Raw genomic sequence first — 12,768 nt, 5'->3', positions numbered from 1 at the left:
CTAGGTGTGAAATGTCTATAAGGATGTTGTGATGGGAAGTCATCCAAGAAACAATGTGCCATAAATGAAGAAATAACATAGTTATACTACTGTCTCTGCTTATAAAATATAACTTTATCATGTTAAAAGCATTGTAATACTAGCCAGAGTGAAAGGGAATACGAATACACCTCCATCCACTTGTCATATTATTTTTTATTCTATGTAGAGCACACCAGTAATGAGAGACTCAAAGCATTTATTTGGAGGAGATGAACTGTTAAGGGAACATTCAGCATTCATACTGTTTTCTGAAAATTTGGGTTTTGCTGGTTGTTTTTAGCATGAGTTGCCTTTTTAGTGCAAGGTGGTTTTATGTGTGCTTTTTTCCCCCTAGGCGATTTCAGGTGGTAATGTGGCAGGGCAGTTGATACGATGTTTGGAGCTGTGGCTGGTTTGTTGCTGTTGATAGAATTTTGAGGCAAATCAACTGCTTTGATGAAGCAGAAAATTGTCTTTTTTCCTTGGTTCTTGTTTCTCAAATTTTGGTTGTGTTGTATTTCCCACATCTACTTTTGTTTGCCTTTTCTGATATCATAGTCCTTTTCTCTTCCTTTCTTTCTCTGCTTTCCCCATAATAGAGATGGCCCCTTTTGGGCTGTTATCAAACCATTGTGATCACTGCAACCTGCTCGTCCCTTCATTTCTTACAAAATCTTTCTGTCATTAGTGCTGTCTCATGCTTTGTGTTTTCTCCTTTAGTTTGTGTGGCTTCCTTCTTTGACCCCTGTGTGTTCCTTCTGTTTTGTATCTCCTGCAAGAAATTTCTGATTTTTAGTCACTGTAGAAACTACTCTTTGTCAAAAAAACAGAGAGGGGAGTATAAGAATCTCTTTTAAGATCTTTTTCTCCTTTTGTTGAAGAGAAGAAGGTAGAATGGGAAATTCTTTTCTCTACTCTCAGTACCTTTTTGGGAGCACTTCTCTCCCCTACTAGGAAAAGTGTGTAAGGCTTTTAAATTCAGGAAGCTTCTAGTTGCTGCAAGTAAGACTGGATTCAAAACCAGGTGGCAGAGATGAATAGACTATGTCTGTTAACAGTGCTGTGTTGAATTCTACATCACAATGCCTACCCTGATGAGATTCTTTTCTTCATACTGAAATAAGAATTTAAGTAGTGCACAGTGGATCGCTGAAAAATGCTTTAAGAAATATTAAAAAAAAAGTATAGCTATTGTTTTGGTTTCTTTGTCTGTTTCTTTGTTGTTTAAATTCAAACTGTTTTTAATCCTTCAACAAACCCCTGTTGTTTCTTGCATTATTGCTCTGAATGCACCACACATTGTTATTTCTGCCCAAGTTCCCTTCAATGAGACAGGGTTGATCCATTGTCCCTTCTAACCTCATATTGTGGGCAAGTGTTGAGAGTGTGAACTACAGAGATAAATTTTTGTATTTGGAGTACCACTATGATTATTAATATAGCTGTATTTTTTCTTGTTCTCTTCAGTCTTTATTGCCATGAGCATGTAATTGGGTACTGAATTTGGTATTTGTCCTGAATGCTCGCCTCTCTAGAATATGTGACTCCAGGGGAGGAAAATTCTACTGTGACATCAATTAATGGTATTGTGTTATATAGTAGGCATGAATGGCAGAAACCCAGCCAGTCAGAGGAGGCATGTAACTTCAGGTTCTTTTGTTGAAATATTCAGAGTTGGTTTAAGCTGGATACAAAGCTTTGATTAGTGCATAAAATCCCATCACTCTGAAAAATTTAAACATACTTTAGCTACAGACTGAAGATGGGACTGGATATGGATGGTTTCTTGAGATTTTACTTAGTCATGAGATTCATAGCTTGGATAATGATTTCCATAGAATAGGATGAAAATGGGAAGCGTTATTTACATAAGTGTTTATAAAGTACAGTGTTCTTGTTCAAGTTTGAAGGCAATACCAGACTGGGGAAGGAGAGAGAGGGTGATGCAACTCTCAGCTCAGTACACTTTAGAGCAGGGGTGCTGTCCAGAGAAACTTCAGCAAGCTGGGGGAATGGGCCAACAGAAACTATATGAAATTCAGCAAGGGTAAAAGCAAAGCCCTTCACCTGGGAAAGAGGAACTGCCAACAACAGTTCTGGGGACCAAAGGCTGGAAAGCAGTTCCACTGAAAAGTGCCTGAGGTTCCTGGTGGATGGGGGGGGGTCTAGCTGCATGGGAGCCAGCAATGTGCCTTGGCAGCAGAGCAGGTCAACAGCATCTTGGACAGTATTTACAGGAGCAGAGGCTCCATATGATTACTTATATTCTATTGCTTAATATTTATCCTAATTTCCTATCATGTTTTTCTATTTGTAAACAGTGAGCCCATTGTCTTCCACCATTTCTGTTACTGTCCTTTTTACAGATTTTCACTTCTTCAACTTTGGGCAAATTTCCTTTCTTTTTGAGGGCAAACTTGTATATATGTGAAATGTGTTGCTTCATCTCAGCCTGTTGACTGGAAGCTGGGAACTCTTCACATGAAATTATTGCCCTTCTCACAGAAATAGTTCCTATTATTCTAAATGTCTATATCTTAAATGAAGGGGGAAATATGTATTTACATTACGTTAGTCCATTGTGGTGGAAATTTTGTGTTTTGAAAAGAAAAACCTTCATGTTTGGATGCTTGTCCATCTCTTAATAAGTAGCTGCTGCGGAATGCTGCAAGGCTCTGCCAGTGCTTTTTATAAACATGAAGGATTGTACAGGTATTTAAAATCTGTAGTGGGCATTCTCCAATTATAATCAACTCCTACTTTAAATAAAGTCAAATCAGACTTGCTAGTTGACCAGTTAGTGAGTATCAGCCTGGAGCATTATGAAGGTAGAAACGTCTAACAAATGGGAGCCAAGTTATACAGGACTGGCTTTCCTCACACTACTTCATTCATATGTTTATCAGCGTGTTTTAAATAAAAAGATTTACCCCCTCCTTTCAATTTTTAAATAGTGATAAGCTCTACTGACATCTGTCTTGCTTAGGCTTAATGCCTGGCACTTTTAAATCACTTTTACTGTCACTTACAGTGTTTAAGAAAAAATCCAAACCAACCAGTAAATGTAACCCTTCACAGATGTTAGCAGGTTTATAGCACAGTTGTTTTAATATAGCACAGTAACAGCTTTGTTGCAGGAAATGTGAGCAAATGTCTCTTTCAGCAGAAAATATGGGAAGAATTTAAAGAGAAAGAATATTTGGGCACTTCAGGTGCTAAAAGTAAAACCTCTATGCTTAAGGTGCTGAAGGATCTCTAGCACAGTTATTAAACCCCCCAGTTTTAGATCTAATTCCTGTTGAGGCTGGTTGTGCCATAGAACCCCCATATGTCTGTAGGACAGGGGGAAAGTAGGGCTTTTTTATTCAAAAAGCCACCTGTGAAATTGAAGTTAATCAGATCTCTCTTGTACAAATTCTGAGTGGAATCTGGTTCTACTTTTATAGCACGCAAGTTGCTGGAAACAAGGCTGTGGAGCAGGTCTTGTTGAGTGTGGTCACACAGCACATGCAGGACAACAAGGGATCAGACCCAGCCAGAAGGGGTTTAGGAAAGCCAGGTTCTGCCTGATCAGCCTGATCTCCTTTTGTGACCAGGTGACCCCCGTGGTGGATGAGGGAAAGGCTGTGGATGTAGCCTATCTGACTTCAGTAAAGCCTTTGACGCTGTCTCCCATGGCCCTCTCCTGGAAAAGCTGGCAGCCCACATCTTGGACAGGAGCACTCCTTGCTGGGTTCAGAACTGGCTGGACAGCCAGGCCCAGAGAGAATGGTGGTGAGCGGTGCTACATCTTGTTGGCAGCCAGCCACCAGTGGTGCACCCTCATGATCAGTGTTGGGCTGAGAACTGTTTAATATCTTTATTGATGATCTGGATGAGGGGATTGAGTCTACTATTACAAATGTGCAGATAACACCAAGCTGAGTTAAAGTATTGATCTATTGGAGGGTAGCAGTTCTCTGCAGAGGAACAGATGGGCTGAGACCAACAGCATGAGGTTCAGCAAAACCAAGTGCCAGGTCCTGCAATAACCCATGCAGTCAGTGTTGCAGGCTGGGGGAAGACTGCCCAGTGGAAAGGAATCTGGAGATGTTGGTCAACAGCTGGCTGAACACAATCCAGGATGTGCCCAGATGGTCAAGAAGGCCAGCAGCACTCCAGCCTGTGTCAAAAATAGTGTAGCCAGCAGGAGCAGGGAAATGATTCTCCCACTTTACTCAGCACTGGTGAGGGCACACCTTGAGTGCTGTGTCCAGTTCTGGGCCCTTCAGTTCAGGAGGGCCATTGGGATGCTGAAGTGTGTCTGAGGAAGGGCAGCAAAGAGATGGGGTACTATAAATGGGGTATAGCCTTTTCTGGATCAGGCCAAAGAATCAGAAGAGAAAAGCATACACATCAAAAATTTAGAGGACTCTTGAGTCATTGAATGAATTATTAAGGTCTGAAGGGAAAATCAGATGAACTCAAAATGAGCAGATCTCCACAGAGGCTCAATAAATGTATGCAGACTTTTGTAAGCAGTTAACAAAGCAATCTAGGATTAGGTTGTATGACAAAATGTTTAATTACCCACATATCCTTTGAGAAAGGTATAATAGAGTAAGTTTAACAAGCATTCACTGGTGACTTTTTTCCTTTAGCAATGTCATAGTGTTTTGGTTTTTCTTTCTTTAGAAGGAAAATGAAAGCAACTTGCTGGAAAGTTTCTATAGATGTAGTTTTAAATAGTGAGAAACCAGCTAAAAATGGCTAAGTGAAAGGCAACTTGATTGATGTGACAGTGCCATGATGGTACTCACAATGTTTAGTGAAGAAAACAAAATAGAAAAAGTGGATGTCAAGAAGCAGACTCTGAGAACTAATAGGACTAAACTTCTCAAGGGAATAAAGATTGAAAGGAAAGCTTTTTAAAAAACAACAAACCTCCCATCCCCCCTAACTTTCAAACTCATTTTAAAAGTGAAAGGTCAGAAGTGAAGGTAATCCAGTTGCAAAAGAAGGTTTAGAACTAATTTTTTTTTATTTCAAACACACTAAGACACTATATGAAAAGGGAAAATAGTCTTGCATTCGTAAGGTAATATGGATAAATACAGAAGAAAAATATCAGGTTAGAGAGAGAATTTCATAAAGGCTAAGGCTCATAGGCTCTGAAATCAGCAAAGTATGTCAAAGAAAGAAACATTGTATGTTAGAAAATCCTACTAAAAGGGGGACCAAACCTGTTTTAAGTCATGCTAGGGACAAAGTTCTTAATTTTTAAATTTTATTTTTTTACATCATGCCTTGCTAAAAAAATTGTATACAGGTGTTAACCTTACTATTTCTAATATCAGTGAGCCAGCATTTCTATCCATAGGAAAAAATCCCCCCAAAAGTAAGATAGATTCTCTTTGCAGACAGATTGTTTTCTAATTATCTGGTTGATAATCAGACTTAAATTACTGCAAGATGAAATCTCAGATATATTCTTAGTCAAAATTAAAAATGGCCACAAGAGTGGTTACTGAGAGACTGCAAATGGGGAAAAAGCACTTATTTTTTAAAAATAAGGAAAAAGTAACAAGGATGAAACAGCAAACAGATTTGTCAAGAAAAACAGTATCACAATAAAGGACTTCTTCCCATGCCAGTATGGCTTTAGATGGAAGCAGTAGATTGAAGTTGCGTTCAAATCAATTTATATGTGCAGGCTAGAAACATTAAATGTTCATTGTGGAAAAGTTAGTGAAACTTGACTGTGACAGGATTTCTCTTTGGCTCAGTTATATTTTGAATTTTTATATGACCTGGAAATTGAAATGAACAGTATGCTTATTAATTTTTTGGTAGCATGAAGATGACAGATGTGTCAGTATCTTAAAAAAATGAGTATTGTATAAAAATGGTCCAAAAATAGTTAGGATGCAGTTCATCAAGGTGCTGTGGTTAGAAATAACAGCACAAATACAAAGGACAATACCTGTTTAGGTGGAAGGTTTCTCAGGTTTGTGGCAGATCCTGAACTGCCTGAGTCATGTTGCATCACGAACCATCATACTGTGATATATAAAAAAGATATATTTGTGTTCTGTGCAGGTTTGTTAGATCTCAGTTAGAATCCCATATTCTGTTATGCAAACCTTAGTGAAAGAGCAGTAGACTGTTTGGTGAGAGAGCAAAGGAGATCATCCACCATGTCTGGATGACTAGATCACTGACCTAGAAAACAACTACACCAATATGGAAAGACCTGGGGTGAGTTGGAGTGAATGAGAGACGTCTTGGGCGGATGTGATAGCAGTATTCAAGTATGCACTTCTGCAAAGTGGAATGAACAAAATGGTTTCTGTAGTGAAAAGTCAAAAGTGAAATTGTGCTTCATTTGAAGAACAACAACAGCAACCAAAAAAAAAACAACCAGATAAGCTATTAAGAAAACAATAAATAGTTTGGTATTTTAAGTAACCTATATCCTCTAGGGGTGTGAAAACAAATTAGACAAAAGCTGAATTGGAAATGACATGAGGATAGTTAAATATTTCTAGAGGGCTTGGAATAGGAGATTTTTCGTAGCCTCTTCTAGGTAATTTTTCATGTTTCTTTTCAAAATGTCTAGTTTTCTATATAGCCAAAAGGAGATGTCATAGAATTTCACAGAAGAGCTAAATGCAGTGACAGACAGCAGTAATAGGGAAACTGCAGTCCTCTAAAGAATTGGTTATTGCAGGACCTAGATATGTTGAGTAAGACATTACGGGGAAGGTGCAGGTTCCCTAGATTATCAGTACATCTGTACCTGTAAAATGCTGAATACAAACTATATTTTATCTGAAGGTAGTCCAGTAACAGGCATCTGTGAAATGCCTGTAAAACATCCTCAGTTAGTAAAGAAGAGAATTGAGATAAGCATTCAGTTATGAAAAGAAGGTAGATCAAGAGGTACTGTGGTAATTTATTTTTCGTTGTGTATTAACATTGCCAAGAAAATAGTTTTGTTTGATATATTTCATCATTTATTACATTTTTAATTCTGTTCATTTGAAAGCATTAAGTATGGATTTGATTCTTTGAACAGTCATGAAGCCTCAATAAAAGCTAAAAATGCTTTGCATCTCAGGTTATGCAGTATTAACTTAACCTGAGACCTGGAACTGTTTTCGTAATGTGAACACCTTATTGTTATAGAGTGAATATCTTTGGAAAAAATGTAACTCTGGTACAAAAGAGTATTTCCTCAACCATTAAATCCAGTTGTTGGTCTACTAAGGTACATCTAGTAAATTTCTCATTGTAAGAGAAGACTCACAGACTTAGTAATCAGTGAAGCAGACATCTCATTTTTGTACTAATATTTGAAAAAGGAGATTGCAAGAAAAGCAAAAGGGACAATGAAGAAGTTGATTGAGTATTAATTTATAGTTTCATGAGCAAAGTAAGAGTTTTTAGCCAAGACTGAGAGGCCTGAAATAATCTTTGAGCTCTGTTGTTCACTTGGATTTCGTGATGGGATATAGCAAGCATCAATTTAGTTTTATTGCGCAGATGTTGTATGTCTAGACTCTCAAACTAAAAAACTCTGGAGTTTTTCCTAACTTGCAATCTGGGGCTTGTTCTTTGTGGTTGAAGAAAGAAACGCTGTGAACTGAAGGAGGTTGTGGCTCTTAAGTCGCTTGTCTCTGTGCTGTGGGAACAGAGATGATATTTAGCACAAGTACAGTACTTGGCGAATCTGCTGCTCCTTAAACAATATGGAAAAAAAAAGTATATTTGAGAGTAGTGATCAGCAAGACTGGAAGAGAGGACTCCTTGTCCCAAGAGGGTGGGGAGATAAAACAGAAGTACACAATTTCTGTAGGGGTTAATACAACATTAAGAATATAACTATTGTATCATCCTCTGCCATCTCTCAGTTGACATCAAGAATATGAGCGCGACAGTGGTGTTAGTACTGATAATGGAGCTGTCATTGGAATGGATTCACCTTGGACTGCACATGCTCTCTGGAGATCATGAGTAGATTCCATGATAGCTGGCCTACGTGGAGTTCTCTCTTGCCATGGTTTTCCTTCTAACAGCTGTTTTCAAGATAGCTTATGTATGGTCTCACAAACAGCCATCACATTGGATGGTGATCCATGCACAGCTTTAGACTCAGACATTTATTTTATATATTTGACAAAGAAGAATTGTGTACTAAAAAGTTCTTCGTAAATGTTTGACTTGACAACAAATTCCAGTGTAAAACTCAGATTAATCCATTCTTTCATGTTTGTCCAGTTTTTTTGAACCTTTGTGTTGTTAGCTGTCGTATGAAACCCAGCAACTGGCTGATGATTTTAGCTTTTTTACAATCATCAAGTAAATTGTGACTTTAGCAAGCCCAGAAGATGATGTTCATGAACAATGTGTTGTTAAACTGTTATGATGATTTACCGAGACTGTTAAAGGAAAATTAATTAACTTGGTGTTAGAAGATGAAATGTGAGATAGAGTCTTCCTTGTGCTTATTGATGGTGGCACATATTGTTTGAGTTTTCTAAGAAAGAGCGCTAAAGTCTTGTGTTGGTTAAGAGTATTAAATTCCTGGCATAGTGTGAATGTTTTTCAGACACTCCTTTGTAAGTATTTAGGGTTATTGAAGTTTAACTAGACTCAGAATGCAATTGGTGGAAACTAGCTCACAAATCATGCTTCATAAGCATTATTTTCATGTATTTTCCTTCAGAAAAAAACCAAGATGGGTACAAACTGGAACACAAGATGTTCCTTTTAAACATAAGGAGGAAAAAACCCAAGCCTTTGAGAGTGATTGAACACTAGTATTGGTGACTAAGAGGTTGTGGAGTCTTCATCCCCAAAGAGAGTTGGAATCTGACTGGACACAGCCTGATCAACCTACGGTAGCTGATGCTACTTTAAGCAGAGTTTTTGGACTAGGCAATCGCCAGAAGTCCCTGCCAATCTCAGTTATGCTATGATCCTCTGATTCTATATTGATAAAATGAGTTTGTGTCTTTGAAGAAATCTAATTATTTGATACATACTCATACTGGCTTCTTTCACCCTAATGAGTTTTCTTTTTTATTATTTTATTGGATTTTTATTATTTTATTTGATTTATTATTTTATTGGATTTATACTGTATGGTTGACTGCTTCATTCTGAACAAAACCAAACAAAACTAGTAATTTTATGTTTATGAAGAAAGGAGGAAATCCATTAAAAGCAAAAATGTGAAGTTTTTGGTTACCATGTGTATGAATACCATGCTTCACATGTTATAACTACAACTTACATGATAGTAGCCCTTGACTTTTGGCAAGGTTGGGATAATGTACATGTCTGAAAATTTAAAGAGTGGAATTGTACTTAGATATATTTATCTTGTTTTTGGAAAATACCCTGGGTAAAGGTGCTAGAGGATATAGATGAACTCTAAAGGTCTTGTGATTTAGAGGAAGAAAATCCTCTGAAGCAAGGAAATACAAACAAGTGTTTAAACTGCACTACAAGAATTTCTGTTGTATTTAGATGCCAAGGGGAGTGATGAGCAGGAGAATTAAACTACAGTGGACCACCCTGAAATGGTTTTGAAGCGCCTTGGCCCAGAGCTACCCTTTGAACAAGCCAAAATTTAAAATGAAAAGAATTTTTTAAATCCTTTTGCCCTTTACCTTCTGTAGGCTGTGAGTTCCTTGGTACTATTAAAAGATGCATCAGATAATCTCACATCTGGATATTGTCTGTGGCTTTACTCAAACTCCTTGTAGTTATATGACAGAAACATAGAAATATGCAGGTGCAAAGAGCATATCAGTATGCCTTGGATTTACCTTGTGATATTTTCTATTGTCTCAAATGTTCATATGCTTGAAATGTAATGTTCTCATCAAGTAGTGCTGTAGAATGTCCTAGCTAATCCCCTTCAGAAAGCTACCTTTGGCACTCATCTTTAGCAATGGTTTTAATATGTTTGGTAATGCTGTAATTTTAATTACAGTTCAGTACTTTTGTAGTGCCAGACATACTGTGCAATAGGTGCTGTGTAGATAGTTGGCAATTGTAGGATATATAGCAGTCAGGATTAAATAGCAATAAAGGAGTCACTGAACTGCACTAATAAATCAGCCATGATTACAGTCTGTGGCAATGCACAGGCAGAGATTAGAAGATGTGTGCTGATGAATAGATCATAGACTTTCTGCTTATGGTATTTTTCTTTGTATGAGGCAAGTGAAGAGAAAATGGTAATGTAAGAGTATGGTCTTAAATTACATGAAATATGTAATGAAGGCAGTAATAATTGAGGAGATTGAATTAAACATTCCTTCAGTTTTGTGAGGTATGTCACCTCCTGTTTTTAGTTCTGTTCATCAATGTTTTCCTCTTTCCAATATTTTACAATAATCTTACTGTTAAATGGTTGTCAATAAATAATACTTTGCTTTACAGTTCAAATAAACTAAAATTTAATCACTCGAGGTGTCATGCTATGTCTAATTTCAGAAAAAATATAGAATGCAATTATCTCTTCATTGTTGGATATTATTTGTTCTTACCTTTCTCAAATTCTAAATTTTTTTTGCTGTAATCTCAGTTTTGTGATCACTTGTCTGAACAAAGACACAGCATTGTTCTAAAATATTTGTAGGTCTGATTTCTCATTTTTAGCGTATACATATTGCAAAGTTTGCCCATATTAGTATTTTTTCATACATCATATAATATGTTTTATTCAAGGAATTCAGAGTCATCCAGTCAAGCTTTTGACAGAACCATTTTGTCCCTTTAATAGTAATTTTTTCAAATAAATTAAAGTGAGATACAGTAAGTGGCTGAACAGAAAAAATTATATAGTAAAACCAGGAGTAGAAATTGTATTGTAAGCAAAATTTATTCTTTTATGGGTACAGTGTCTTTGGTCTTTATTTCCTTCATGATAGTATATAGAACTTCTAGTAGCAATTGTCATTTATCAATGACAATTAACCAGAGGTTAAACTCCTCTGGTTTACTTTGCAGCAGCTTCAGAATAGCCACAGGTGTTTCTTAAATTTAGGATCAGGTTCACTTTTGTTTTAGGATGAGAGATAGAATAAAATGTATGATTAGTTCCTTGACTGCATAACTGTTCTTGTCTCAGGGTGTCTTGGCACTTTTTTTGCAGCTCTGTAATGTCAGGCAGGTGTGTCTTTGTACTGCAGCTGTAACCAGATGTAAGCACCAGGAGCATGGCAAGGCTTTCACTCCTCCTCTTTGTCACACTGTTCCTCTTTTTGCATGGGCAATACAGTACTGGCCCCTCCCAGCTGTCCAAGAGCCAGAAGATTCCCTCCTGGTAAAACTCTCAACCTCGTACTGCTCATCTGTCATAAAGAGACCTCATTTGGAGAAGGAAAGCTGTCCTTTTATTTCTTACCTTATTATATTTCTTTTTATACCCAAATAGCCACCATTTATTGTTTGTTTTCTTCTTTTCCCAGAGTAACCTTTTAAAGATTTTAGCATGAACTTTTTTCCTGTGTCATGAGACGAAAAAAATCTTAAGTTTCTCATTATAGAAATTATTAGAATTCTTTGATGAGTCTTGTTAAAAATATTCCTGAATATTTTTAAAAGATTTATTTTATTTTTCCATATGGTTTGTTTCATGAGCATATGGGTCTGGTTTGTGGTTTTGGAAGATACAGTGATCCAGATTTTTTTTGCATGTCCTAGTGTCAAGTACTGGAATTTTACAAAATTCTTTAATTACATACTGCAGAGTAGGAATTTGCATTGTACACATTCACTACACTTACTAATTTATTCTTAATACTGTATATTATTTGCAGCCTTTTCCTGTGTCCATCCCAATATTTCTGGTTTTGCAAATAATCCAGTAAATTATTTAATTAACTCATTAGGGTGCATAATATATGTGCATACATGCTTGCACATCCTTACCCAATTCCACATACAGAGTATATGGAATAAATCAAAAGAGAGAGAGAGAGAGACTCAAATCACTGGTTCCTTTTCATTACTGAGCCTTTCTTTTTTATTTTTTCAACAAGATGTGAATTTCTATCCTAGGAACATCATGAAAGACAGGTAGGTACAGTGGCTTAGCACATTCTGCCCTCCCACCTTGCGAAAGTCAGTTAAAGCTGTATTGAGTGAATGTATGTTAATTCATGGGCTTTCTCTGCAGTTCACGGTGAGGATTATGTGGGTTTAGAATAATATTCAGAGCAGCCAGTTTACTGAGCTGGGAACAGCCTAAGGCTAACTTATAAGAGGAAAAAAAACCCTGAACTCAGAACCCAAATGTCTGTGGACTCACCCTTTCTGGAGTCTGGGGTTTTTTAATGTGGGCTCCAGTCAGGTGCCTTTGTCTTCTTAAGATCTAAAACCTAGAGGAATTTTGTAAAGCTAGGCACTTTTAAAACATTTTTGTTTCAAACAAGGACACGCTCTTCTAATTACTCAGTTTATCTCATGGTTCAAACATTCACTTGGCAATAGAGGAATTAAATTTAGTTCTTTGTAAGCCCACTGTTTCAAACTAGAAGTATGGTCTTCTAAGAGAAACCTATCCATCCTTGGCAGAATGCTGTAGAATAGATTTGGTGCGTTGCTGTTCATGGCTATCAATGAAACTGCTCTGTCATGTCAGAAAGCCAAGCCAAGGAGAGTGTGTCTGAAAAGGTGCAAGATGTTGTGACACAGTGCTTAGCACTTCCTGTTCTGAGTAAGGAGACTGAAGTGCCTTAATCCTCTTTC

The 12,768-nt window shown here is 37.1% G+C and overlaps 1 protein-coding gene across 1 annotated transcript in view; it reads left to right on the top strand.

Annotated features, from left to right (window-relative positions):
• The window catches only part of FSIP1 (fibrous sheath interacting protein 1), a 65,929-nt gene that overhangs the window by 38,687 nt on the left and 14,474 nt on the right, over window positions 1-12,768 (top strand). The gene's annotated exons all lie outside the window — the stretch shown is intronic.

Source organism: Pyrgilauda ruficollis, unplaced genomic scaffold (assembly GCF_017590135.1).
Source record: "Pyrgilauda ruficollis isolate IOZ18807 unplaced genomic scaffold, ASM1759013v1 scaffold14, whole genome shotgun sequence".
Classification (NCBI taxonomy): domain Eukaryota; kingdom Metazoa; phylum Chordata; class Aves; order Passeriformes; family Passeridae; genus Pyrgilauda; species Pyrgilauda ruficollis.
This window is presented reverse-complemented; position numbering and strand designations above follow the sequence as displayed.